The sequence below is a fragment of the Paramisgurnus dabryanus genome, chromosome 22 (assembly GCF_030506205.2).
Source record: "Paramisgurnus dabryanus chromosome 22, PD_genome_1.1, whole genome shotgun sequence".
NCBI lineage: Eukaryota > Metazoa > Chordata > Actinopteri > Cypriniformes > Cobitidae > Paramisgurnus > Paramisgurnus dabryanus.
In genome coordinates, this window is record NC_133358.1 from 16752043 (window position 1) to 16765487 (window position 13445).

Sequence of the window (13445 nt, forward strand, 5' to 3'; positions counted from 1 at the left end):
TATCAGTAACACTAATCAAATTTTGCCGTGAGATAGGGTAGGTGTTTACATTTAACAGTAACTTCAGAGCAACATTTGGTCCCAAACTAGCTGGCCCACACTGAGTAACTGTTCAGTTTGATCCAATTTTACAACCCTCATGACCTCATTATGCTAATAATCGACATAATCTAAAGTTTAAGAACCTACTTTTATTGCCCATTTAATGAAAATGCATGATTTAAGATCTTGTTTTCCATTATACTGGGTAAAATAATCTACATTATACCCAATACATTTGTCACTGAGCATACTTTCCCTTTCTGCTGGGTATCAGTCCGCTTCCGTTCATGAAGCAGTCAGCTCATGCGGATGAATATATTGCTGGAGGTAAAGCAGGGATTGTTTCCCGGTATGTCACTGGCTTATCGGCTTCTTGTTTGGGTCACATCATTTGCTATCCTGCGGAGACCTCTGGAATAACTTACACTGCCCTGATCCCTACTGTCAGCACCTTACTCAAAGTGTGAAGTGATTTCACCACCGACTCTCTCGGCTAGAAACGTCCATGTTTCTCTTTACATTTACTGTTTTAAACGGGAGCTTGCCCAAAATAATAAATGTCACTTCCACCTACTGAGTCGCAGAGAAATTTTTCAGCAAACTGTGGACAAACAAGTTGCGGGTACGGTGAAGTCAGCAGCAGGGCAGGGAGTGAACGAGTGCGTGTTACTTTGCTGTTAGCACGTTTGGTTGGAAATAAAAAAGTTGTGTGGATATGAAGCATTGGACTTGTTAAGTTTCAGCTGTACAACACTGTGTGCGCAGCTTGTGTTGAATTGTAAGGGGATTTTTAAAATTAAATTTGCACAGATGTTTTATGGAAGCAGTTTTTTTAACAAGAGAAATACTGAGAGTGAAGCCTGAAATATGGTTCAGTTTTTACGCGGGGGTTCGTGTACAGTGCACAATGCAAATTTTGATATCAGAATAGTATATGCAGGCCAGGAAAATAATTGCAATTTCTTGCAATGTGCGTCTGTGAACGCATACCAGTCAAATAAACTATGCTTTGCTAGGATGTGCGTCTGACTGTCCTGTACTCTAGGATTAAGACTAGAAAGGGTCCTTTGCACAAATGCCATAAAGAGAAGCATTTTTGTTCATTTAGCCATGGGTTTTTTAAATAAATATTTTTTTAGATTGAAGAATCTTTTCCACTACAACACAACTTTGTAATACACTGTAAAAAGTGAAAAATGACTTCAATTGGTAACACCTTAAAAAACTTAACATTTTCACTTAAAGTGTATATATATACAGTACTCACTAAAAACAGTTGGGTTAAAAATAACCCAATAAATAACCCAATGGTGGGTTACTATAGCACCGACCCATTGTTGGGTTATTTTAACCCAATGCATTGGGTAGAAAGTTTAACCCAATTAGTTGGGTTATGAAATAACCAATTTGTTGGGTTATTTTTGCAATGCTGTTTTAACCTCATTATTATTATTATTATTATTTATTACTATTATTTGCTTTATAAATAAATAATACAAAACTTACAAATACATTTATAATGCTTTATTTTCATTTAGTCATTTGCACCTGCATTTAAATGTATAAATACATACATGTTTAGAAGCATAAATACATACACACATACATACATATATACATACATAAATAAACAAAAACATAAGAACAGAACAAATCTACTCCATCTTATCCAACTAAAAACTGCTTAAAAGCATAGTTCACACATTTTGTCATCATTTTCATCCTCTCATGTTCTTATAAACCTGTATATAAGTCTTTACTTTGATAACCACAAAGGTATATTTCAAAGAATGTTTGAAATCAAACCGATCATGAGCCCCATTCATTTTCATAGTATTCTTTTTTCCTACTATGACAGTCAATGGGGCTCATGATCTGTTTGGTTTCAAACATTACTCAAAAAATCTTCCTTTATGGTCATCAGAATAAAAAAAATGTATGTTTGTAACGACAGGAGAGGAAGAAAATTATGACATAATTTTCATTTTTTGGGGGAACTGTCCCTTTAAACAGGTGACAGTGTGTTAAGGAAACATCACCTGGTACAAAATGTATTGTGTTACAGAAACTACTTAACAGTAGTGAAAGGCTTGGGATACTCTGTATAAAATGTAAAAAATATTAAAGCACATGTCAACTGCTGGTCTTGCTCCTGGGCCATGCCTCCCCACGAAAACAAAGGCTTGTGATTAGTCGAATTCATCCCATAACAGGACATGGGGTCTTCGTCCTACCTCCTCCTCCAAATACTGAATTATGTTTGTTTTCTGACCTAAAGACAGAATTTTCACAATGTAAATATGCACACATAAACAGGATAAAAAAACAAGTGTCATAAATGATACTTACAGGTTGAAAATTTATAAATGCTTGCTTTGCTTCTTGGTACTGTAAGAAGGCTGAACCATCTTGCTGGCCATTTTGTAAGGTTTTTAATGCAACATCTCCAAGAATGTCTACATTTAATGAAAAGAATAATGAATTAAATCTCAAAGCAAACACATCTGGCAAGCTGAAATACTCTACTTTGACAGTAGATGTCGCTGAAGAGCAAGTTCAACCGTTACCGGGGTTACAGTAAACAGTAAAAGACGTGCAGGATTAAACAGCGCTTTATCAGGCGACAGTAAGACGACAATATAATAGCTTCTTAAGACATTTCCATTCAGAAGCACATTTATATTACAGCTCTGTTTCTATAACACAGACCGGCTAAAAAAATATTTGGAGCCAAAAACAGCCGGTCGCATTCTCTTACAAAAGTTAAAAACGGGTTTTACTACACTTTAAACAAAAAAGCATTGTCTGTTACAGAAAACACGGTTAAAGCAATATGGCAATCAATACGCCATGAAACTAACGTTATAATACTAAAAAAAGACATGATTCATTTTCGTAAGGGATCATGCTGTTGGTGCTGTTTAGTATTAAAATAAATTGCGATGTTTTTCCACCTTTATGATGGTTTAAAAACGCGTGTTGGCATCGGTAACAGTTAATCAATGGAACACGTGTAACGGACAAAAACTAGACAACAGCGTTTTTGTACAAGTATTTGTAGAAATCGTGGCTGATAGTTTACTGTGTGTTAGAGCTTAAAGACACTTTGTAGCAAAAAAAAACATTACACAGAGATATATATTTTAAAACGTACCTCTCGTGTCTGTCCGCACTCAGCAGTGGCACCTGTCGACCATTGAAATTCAAAATGCGTGACGTGAGCCCGATTTTAACCCATCGGTCTGGGTTGTTATAGAAATAACCCAATACAAGCTAGGAATAACCCAACACAACAACCCAATATGTTTAACCCACCTATTGGGTAAAACAAATAACCCAACGGTTTTTAGAGTGTACTGTGCAAAAGTCAAAAGCCACCATTACCAGCTTTGTTGTTTTAGCAAAGTTTTAATGTCCATTCATATTTATTTTTCACTATTTTTTAAGATACAAACAGAAAATACATGAAATTTGTACACAAAATTAAAAACAAAACAATTTTCAGAACTAAATGTCTTCTTCAGTATTTAGTGTGACCTCATCGCATCCAAAATAAAAGTTTGTGTTTACATAACATATGTGTGTGTACTGTGTATAATTATTATTTATATATAAAAACACACCCAATCATGTATATATTTAAGAAAAAATTGTTATATTTATATATAAAATATTTATATTTATATATAATATAAATTATAGAAATGTATATACAGTATTTAAATGCAAATATTTCTTAAATATATACATGAATGTGTGTGTGTGTATTTATATATACATAATATTTATACACAGTACACACACATATGCTATGTAAACACAAACTTTTATGTTGGATGCGATTAATCGCGATTAATCTTTTGACAGCCCTAAAATAAACACATCGTGAAGTCATTTGATTAGAATTAGAAATTCTATATATAATTTCATTTAGGTTTAAGAGATCCTGCAGCTGCCTGCTATTGCTTAAGTGAAAGGGGAGTTTACCCTAAATACCTGACACTTCAGCTTATACTTTTATACTGTTTTTAATACTACATACACATTTCCTGTATTTTCTGGTTGTATTCTAATAAAGAGACTGAGAAATAATTATATATGATCACTATACAATAGCAAAAACAACACATCTAATTATGGCATGGTGGCCTAAGACTTTTGCACAGTGCTGTATATTCAAGTTACCAATTAAATTTTTTAAGTTGATTCAACTTTTTACAGTGTAGTGCTGTAGAGATGACAAATTTTTGTAGGCCCACCCGGAATTAGCGGGGCAGTGATTCTCTCGCCATAAGGCCTATTAATTTTCCCCAAAAACTTTTGGATTATCGCAAAAGATAAGCTCTGTGTCTAACAAAGGTTTGTGACACTTGCACATTTTGTTAATTTTCACAACTTTTATGATTTTTGAAGTCTAAATGCGTTTACTAGAAAAAACAAAAAAAAGTAGACTTCACAATTCAAAAAAGTTGTGTTTATCAGTGAAGATAATCTTGTTGGACAAATCGTGTAAGTGTCATAAACTTTTGTTAAACACAGATTTTATAATCCAAAAGTCGATGCGACAAAAAAATGGGTTTTTTAGTGAGGGACCCCTGTGTCCCGCTAACTTCCAGGGTTGACCTACAAAAATACGTCGTCTCTGCGGAGTTAAGAGAGTTAAAGTTTTTTATGGGCCCATACATCCTAACAAAGAACCTTTTTAGGAGCCTTCATTTAAGAGTGTAGTGTGTCGTCTTGTGAACCAGAGAAAAACCCCAAAACTGTGGTAAAATTATAGTGCTCAGCACTTGTGTGGCTTATTTGCAGGGCTCGACATTAACCAAATGTGGGTAGATTTCAGCGGTGGCCAATCCCACTAGCCATTTTGGCAGGTTTCATTTTTTATTGTAGTTTTCTTAAAAGTTTAAAATGCCAAACAATGCGTAATACGAAACTGGGAAACTACAACTCCCATGAGCACCTCCTGCATCCAGCAGGCCTACAATAGGGGTTGAGTTTTTTTCAGCTCTGCTTTCATTTTTGCGAATGCACAGGACGCAGTCTGAGCACATAAACACTTCGGGAAAGAATAAAAATTGCATAAAAGTGAATGAAAAGATTTAAATTGTGTGCACACTCTCTAGTGGAGAAAAATTCATAGCGCATACCTGAATGCACACGTCCCAGTTTGTCCGAGGAGAGATACTTTGTGCAACATTAATGCCCTCTCGACATTTGCCATTAAAAATCTTAACAGCCTTGAAGTCTTAAATCACTTTTAATTTAAACCATGATCAAGCTAATAAAATACTCTCGGCATAAACAAGTTGACAGTAAAATTAATGTACATGTCTTGACACTATTTTCCTGCTGTAGTTAATAAATATTTAAAGTGTTTGCCTAGGGTTTTTGTGTTTATCTTTTTAGTTAATCTTCTACACCCCAGCGCCTCTTTTAATATATTTATTAGAAGTTAATCTTTATGCCTTACTAGCATGTTTTTCATGCAGCTAAATATATGATATGATCTGTACTGTGGTATAGACCAGTTAATAAATGTTGTCTTAATTTGGGTGGTCAATCTGCATTTGAAAGTCAGTCTGCATCTAATCAAGTTTAATCATATAAAATGTATTTTACTAACAACATACTGTAATTGTGGCCAGTTAAAATGCTGAGTGGCTAGTAACTTTGGAAACAACTTGCCACTTTAATGGTGAGCAAAAGAGTTGATGTCAAGCCCTGCTTATTTGTATAAAAATGGCTACAAAAGCAATAAAAGACAGAATGTTTTAATATAGTCACATTTATTAATATTAATGATAAAACTCTGCCAAGAAATTGAACTCGGTGACCTAACTATATGCTGTTTATTGTTGCCAAACACCATGGCAGTTCGGTGCCCTGATATTGAATGTGTGGCCACAGGTGTGCAACAGAAATGATCTGTTTTGCATATTAACTATGAACTTTAATGCTCTCATTTGCACTTAAATCGGACATGTTACTGAAAGTCTCCACCACACCATGATGTTGACTGACATGTTGAGTCCATTTTTCCTTTATGTAACCCCTCTGACCACACTCACTAACTTTGTGGCTGTTGCTGCTTGCTAACTCACAAATTAAGAACCAAAGGCAGCGGTTCAGAGGTTCACTTTTTTGGAAGCCGGCCGGAACCGCTCAAAGGTGATGACGTATCCCGGGAACAGGTGCTGCAAGTGACATAATTTTGGCCTAGGATTTGGATCCTGAGATGTTACACCATCACGTTGCCAGAAATGTTAACATCATGTCAATATGAGATGTTATTAGAACGGTTGCTAATGCAGGCCTTTAAAGTGAGAACAAAAAGCATCTCTTTAGCCATTATTAGCTGGTTTATTTCCAATGCCGGACTTCCTCCATTAAAGACGCTACTTAGTCTTGAAAATGCTTTGGCTGAGAAAACTATTTATGATCGTACACTGTTAACTACTGGCACATACACTTTGGACTGGAATGCCATTCAGAATGCAGAAAATATATTTAGTTCTCACCAACAGACAGCAAAAGGCACCAGTGGGTCTAGCTCAACACGAGTACGGTTATTTTTACCGCAGTATGGACTTTCAATTATGGTAATGTGTTTTCTAGCTCCTTTAAGAACACTTGGTGCAATTAATGTGTCTCCATTTGCTGAAATGAAATATTCTGACAGATGGAATCGATGGAATGGGACCATGCTGTGAATCATACTTAGTAAAATGTAAATGAAAATGGCATTAGTGTAAATATATATTTTTGTGTCCAGTGATGGGCGTTTACTTAATGTGTTTACTATATAAAAATCTGTATGAATGGCATTTCTACACAACCAAGCTTTTTATGACAGATTTTCATTGATGTAAGTTGTGATATATGAATTAGAAATGCGGTGGAAACAAAGTAAAACAAAACCGAGGTTGGTTGATCTATATCCGGTGCATTTACTGCCTGCCACCTCAAGGTGCCAATGTCTGATGCCAGTTTGCTAGTTGGAATAAATGCTGTTGTTATTTTTAATAAAAGATCTCAGATCTCTAAATCCTTGCCGGATAAGCCGTGTTTGTAGTACAATGTAATAAATACACCTTGTAACCAGACATAACACACTAAGCTACAAAATGTTTCACTAGGTGGTACCCTACCAAAAAGTACACGTTTGTTCCTAAAGGTTGCATTTTACTGATTTAATTTTCTCTCTTGGTACCTAATGTAGACATATCTGTACCTATATGATACAAATAAAAAACTTAACATAAAAAGATACCATCCTCGTGACAGCTTTTTTTTGACAGTGTGTAATAGTGGCAGCCGGTGACTTCTCTTCCGCCGGGCGCGAATTCTAAATATGTGTTCGTATTGTCATGCGTGTTGCTCGTCATGTCAAAATATGTGTTTGGTGCATCATGTAAACCTATGTGCATCATGCATCATGTCAAGATATGTGCCTGCTGCACACGCGTCAAAAGTGTTCACAAAATTCCCGCAAGACACTCACTTATAGGGCTGTCACTTTTCGTTCGAAAATCGATTGCACAATCGATCGGACCAACCAAAAAAAGTTTCGAAAACGAAAATAGGCAATCGATTTTAACCAAATATGTACACTATTAATTTTAAAAGAATTAAACAGTTAAAAATATAGATGTAACAAAACTCACAAACAAGCAGAAAAAGAAAATAAATAATTCCGAAAGTGCAGTAGGTGTGCGAAAGCTAGACAGAAAATACCCAGCAATTTTACGCACCTATAGTTTCACGCTTTCAATCGCTGCATCTAATGTTTTGCAAAGAAAATGGAGGACAACGTCAATAAACATGTGCAACACGAGAGAGCGTCGAAATTGTGACCTTACAGGAGATGAAGGAGTTATGACAAGGAGCCACCCTTGCGAGCTGACAGCAACCCGCTTTTGTGATGGAAGATTGGCAGTACGAAATACGCAGCTGGCAACGAAGTACGTTACCCGAGTTTCCCTGGGACATCAGTGCGGTCCGAGTGCGTCTTCTCAACAGATGGACATATAGTGAATGAAAAGCGCTCTGCTCTTGACCCCTAAAATGTTGATCGACTTTTTTTCCTGACCAATAATTTGTAATGGCCCTATTCTTTTTGCGCATTTCATTATGCCTGCCTAGTGTCGCCTAAGTGTCGGTTACGTTTAATAAAAAAATACACAGCATGTTCTCAACTTCAAGTAAGTCTATTTAAAGTTTCATTTTTGAACAGTTGTTTGAAATGGATCGAATCATTATTTAAAATAATTTTTGAATTGCCTAAATCATAAAAGCAGCCGGTTGAAGCCCGCAGTAATGTTTTTCATTCATGGCAGCAGTCCACTCTGCATATTTTTTTTTGAGAATGTTGCACTACTGTTGCTGTTTTTTATTCTGCACGAAACTTAATGACAATGAATAAGAAATATTGCTGACTTGTGCATTTCAGGCGCTCTCTTTACATTTGTCTGTTATTTGGCGTTGAAAATGGAAACGTCTTTTTTAGACATGGAAAATCGATTTTACAATCGATTCAATGAACACTTATATATTAAAAATCGAAAATGATTTTTTCACAAAAGTGACAGCCCTACTCACTTAACGCTAAACTTTGATTACACATGAAATTAAGCGAGTATCTGGCAAACTTGAGCGTCTCTTTTATCATAAACCCTTTAGACGCGTCTGCAGCAGACATGTATTTTGACATGACGAGCCACACACACATGACGGGCTTATAACATGTGGCAAAGAGCTTTGGATCATGCGCCACTGGCGATAATATAGTACATTTCTGAACAGTTTGCAGTTTATCTAATAGTCTTTACTGTCAGAATAAAGGTACAAAACTGTACCTGTCGCTTTGAGGTACATTTCTGTACTTTAAGGTCCTATTGTGTACCTTTTCAACGGTACAGTAAAATGTTTTCTACCCCTGATATTTAACTAGGGATGGGACGGTATGAAAATTTCATATCGTGCCCTGCAAAAAATGACTTTCTTGGTATTTTTGTCTTGTTTTCAGTAGAAATATCTAAAAATTCTTAAATTAAGATGCTTTTTCTTGATGAGCAAAATGACCTAAGAAAATAAGTCTAGTTTATAGACAATATATATATACAATTTTGTTAAATTTAAGTAAATTTCAACTTAAAACAAGCAAAAATATCTGCCAATGGGGTGAGAAAAAAGTCTAAAAATACGTTTTCTTTTTTTCTTAAACAAATAATTTAAGCAATTTTCTTAGGTCATTTTGCTCATGAGAAAAAGCATCTTAATTTAATAATGTTTAGATATTTCTGCTTAAAACAACACCAATATTCTAAGTAAGAAAGTCATTTTTTGCATTGTGATTATAATGACCAAAGTTATCACGGTTATCAATATTATAATGGTTTTGTTAAAATTAGATGGAAATGTTCAAATAGAACTGATATACACACTGAAAACATAAAAAAGTTTTATTTTTGAAAATCACAATTTAATATTTTATGTCCCTGAAATTATTTCTGTGCTAAAAAAATAATAAATCTGTCTAATAAGTTTACCGTGAATGAATACAATACATTATCCCTTAAATGCCGCCTTGTGCAAAAAACTATGTTGCATGTGTGCACCTGCGTCAAACTGATTCTGGCTGGACAAGATTTACTGCAAGTTTTCAAAATCACGGTAATCAAACATGGTTGTAATGATAATTAAATTTTAAATGATAATACTAACCGTCAGAACATTTTATCGTGGTTAATCGTGAAACCGGTAATCGTCCCATCCCTATATTTAACTAGTACAAAATTGGTCCTCAAAGATACACAATAGTCCTTAGGGTTAACATTTCAATCTGTATACCCATAAAGGTACAAAAATGAACCTATAGGTACCCCAGTGAGGTACAGTTTTGTACCTTTTTTGAGTTCCTTGTTTCGGAAAATGTATATTCTGTTAATATTTATTACTATTAATTGTATTTATAAAATATTGGATCATATTCTATCACATTGGTATGTCTCAACTGTGATTTTACTGTGGTTGTTTGGGTACCCAAATTCATGTAATTTGCTGTATGTTTTGGCTTACGTCTTATCTGGTTTAGGTTAGGATTTGAACTCGTGCCCTTTTGCACGCTAAACAAACACTATACATTGTCTATTTTTTGCTGTACTTCCCATCTAGCCACATTACGCACCTGCCCCTTACCTGGCAAGTCACTGTATCGCACAACCTCTCGTGGTTTATTGCTTTATTCTCTTTCTGTCTTTTTTCTACTTCCGTCTGTAATTTTTATTTCACTTCTTTCTTCTTACTGTCAGTGAATAGGCAGCGTATGCGTACACCAAGAAAACAATACAACAAATCCTCGCCTATTTTACGAGCACCTGTAAGAGTGTTTTGACTCCCCTGCGTTCTTTTCTTCAGCAGGGCTTAGCGCGTTCACCAGGTCAAACAGGGATATAATGTGAACAATACACAGAATTAACCTGAATGGCAGGAACACTAGAGCGGTTAGGTGTACCTAAGCAACTGAAATCCCTGTGTTTGTATTGAGTCACACTCTGCCGTTCTTCAAACGTCATTCATTCTGTTTATTTGCTGTAGTAATTGCTGAAGGCTTGTCATGTCGGCCTGGTTGGTTTATGTCAGTGTTGTAGAGAGAGGGGGCATGAAGGAAACAGATTCTGAGTTCAGTTTACAACAGTTTAGACATTTTTCATTTTAATGTTGTTAATAAGAAGTATAATTCAAGGGACACTCCACTTTAAAAAAATATATTAATATATTAAATATGCTCATTTTCCAGCTCCCCTAGAGTTAAACATTAGATTTTTACTGTTTTGGAATCCATTCAGCTGATATCCGGGTCCGGTCGTACCATTTTTAGCATAGCTTAGCATAATCCATGAAATCTGATTAGACATTTAGCATCACGCTCAAAAATAATAATTAAAGAGTTTCGATATTTTTCCTCTTTAAAACTCAACTCTTCTGTAGTTACATCGTGTAGACCGAAGGAAAATTAAAAGTTGCAGGAAGAGCAATGGTATTACTTAACGCCTGAAAGTAGAGCTGGAAAATGAGCATTTTTATGTATATATGAATTGTACACTTGCCAGACAGGGTTAATCCTAGTCCCAGACAAAAATGCATGTTTCAGCTGCCTTAATTTAAATACATCTGTAATTTCTTAACATATATAAGTGCCTTTATATAAGTGTTTTTGTAAGGTTTGTTTGTAAAAACTACTTAAATGTCCTAATAAAAAGGCCTAGTCTTGGATTAACCTGTCCAGGAAACTGCCCTATGTGTCCCTGTCTGTGAAATCCAGACTAAAGTCTCAGAATGTAAATACAAGATTAGGAGCATCAAAGTTTGATTTTACTCATTGATTTCAATCCTTGACATGACCTTAGTCAATATTGATGAGTTATGGTCACCATTGAGTTTCATTACTCAGAAGTCATACAGTGAAATACACAAGTGATGATTTTCTTTCAAAGCTGTCACAAACAAAATGTATCTTAAATCTAAGCAGAATTTTAGATCAAGTGCTTTTGGAAATGCCCATGAGTAATAAAGGCAATGCAACACTGTCACAACATGATACAATCGGGTGTCTAGCAAACATGTTGAGAAGTCAAACTGCCCCAAAGATTTATAAAACCCAAATTTTCAGTTTAAATATATAAGCTTCCTGCAAGTTAGATGAATATCCTCTGATTTATTTTCAAGTTTTAATTGTGTTTGAGGAGCCTCCTTATTAGAGTTCCAAGCCCATTGAGATAATGAAACCTTTACCCTCCAGGCAGGCATCTTTTTTCCAATGACAGTAATTTACATATGATTTATTTAGAGAACAAGAGGCTCGGCTAATTTTATTTGGAGATTTTCCTTTGTTTTAAGAGTCATTAGCAGCTCAGCCTAATCTAATTTGGACAATTTCATCAGGCCATTTTGGAAAACCTCTCCGAGCTCATCAGAAAGATGCATTTATTGCTAAGTGTGCTCTATTGCATTAGCACACAATAAAGCGACCAGGGACTGCTACAGACGTTTGACTGGAATCCAGTTAACACTCTGCCAATTCGTTTTTTATTGGGACGCAATCAATTTTTATTCATTTTAAAACCAAAAGCCCTTCTTGCATTGTATGCCATCTCCAGCTTATTATGAGGCTAAACAAATTACCCAGTTGTTTGCACAAAATGCTAATGTTTATAGTCATGATTTCCTCTTTTAAATTGAAGCCTATGACTGAATATACATTATGCTGAAATGAGATTCAAAGGCATATTGTCCTCTGCCTCGCATTATTGAAGGAGTTTTGTTTAGTCCCTATTATGAATAATAATAAAACACTGTGTATATGATATGATACATTTATTCAAATATATAAATTCAAACTATAATTTTACTTTAATAATATAATATTATAATAAACAGGAAGCATGATATGCAGTATAGTAGACCTTTTTCATAGTTGTTTCTCATAGTTAAATTTGAGACATTACCTGTAACATTATACAGGTATATTGTAATGCGTCACAGCGTGGCATTTTCAAACAGTCACGCGTGACTCATTCAAGCATTCCTTTGCTATGCAAGCAACATGCACTACTGCGACTTAAACCCACATGCGTTATGATACAATTTCATTTTGGTGAGCGTGCCTGTGAGTGTGTGAAACTTTAACACTTGATATCCGGATGGCACAAAATGGCTTTAACCGGAACATTACCTAGATGTGTATCACCGGCCCGAAGGAATTCCTGCTTCTTAAGTGCTCCTAAGACAAGACACACAAAAAACTTGCCACAAAGAATGCTTCCTAATGGCTCCCACAAGACTGTGATATCATTTATTTTTGGGATCAGGTGTACGAGCTGTACCCTTCGTAATTTGGACAGAGGAACGTTTGACCTCAGCAGAAAAGTTGTTCCCCCATGTCAGACTTTTTTGTTCTTGTCCGCATAACTGCACATTTAGGCTTAATGCATAGGTGTATTATTTCAAAGCCAAAGCGTATTTAAATGTTAAGTGACGGACAGGTGACGTAGTTTGGGTCCCGGTGGACTTTTAGAAAATAAACTCTTAAGCATATTTCACTCTCTCACTACAATACTTCTCTATTAGTAATGTAGTACAGGACAAAACAATAGACATTTTAGGTAGTTTATTTTTATTTTTTTGAAATTAAATTTTAAATGAACCCTAAAAATTACCAAATTGAAGAAGCCATTGCCAGGCTATTAAACTGAAATATATTCAACACATTGATAAGACGACAACTTATTATTGATTTGTTCTTACTTAGAAGAAGCTATGAATAATGTATGTGCTTGTGTGTATAACCTCCCAGTCTTGAGTCCCATTCCCATCCCATTAACCGATGCTGGAAGCACAAG

The 13445-nt window shown here is 35.3% G+C and overlaps 1 protein-coding gene and 1 long non-coding RNA gene across 3 annotated transcripts in view; one reads left to right on the forward strand and one right to left on the reverse strand.

The window, feature by feature from the left end:
* Positions 1–13445, forward strand: part of eya1 (EYA transcriptional coactivator and phosphatase 1) — a 97249-nt gene that overhangs the window by 18547 nt on the left and 65257 nt on the right. The window lies entirely within an intron of this gene.
* LOC135785587 (uncharacterized) lies at positions 1696–3319 on the reverse strand. The gene is made up of 3 exons (XR_010546663.1): positions 3197–3319; positions 2392–2498; positions 1696–2314 (listed from the first exon to the last, which is right to left on the reverse strand). It is a non-coding gene; the product is annotated as an uncharacterized lncRNA (long non-coding RNA).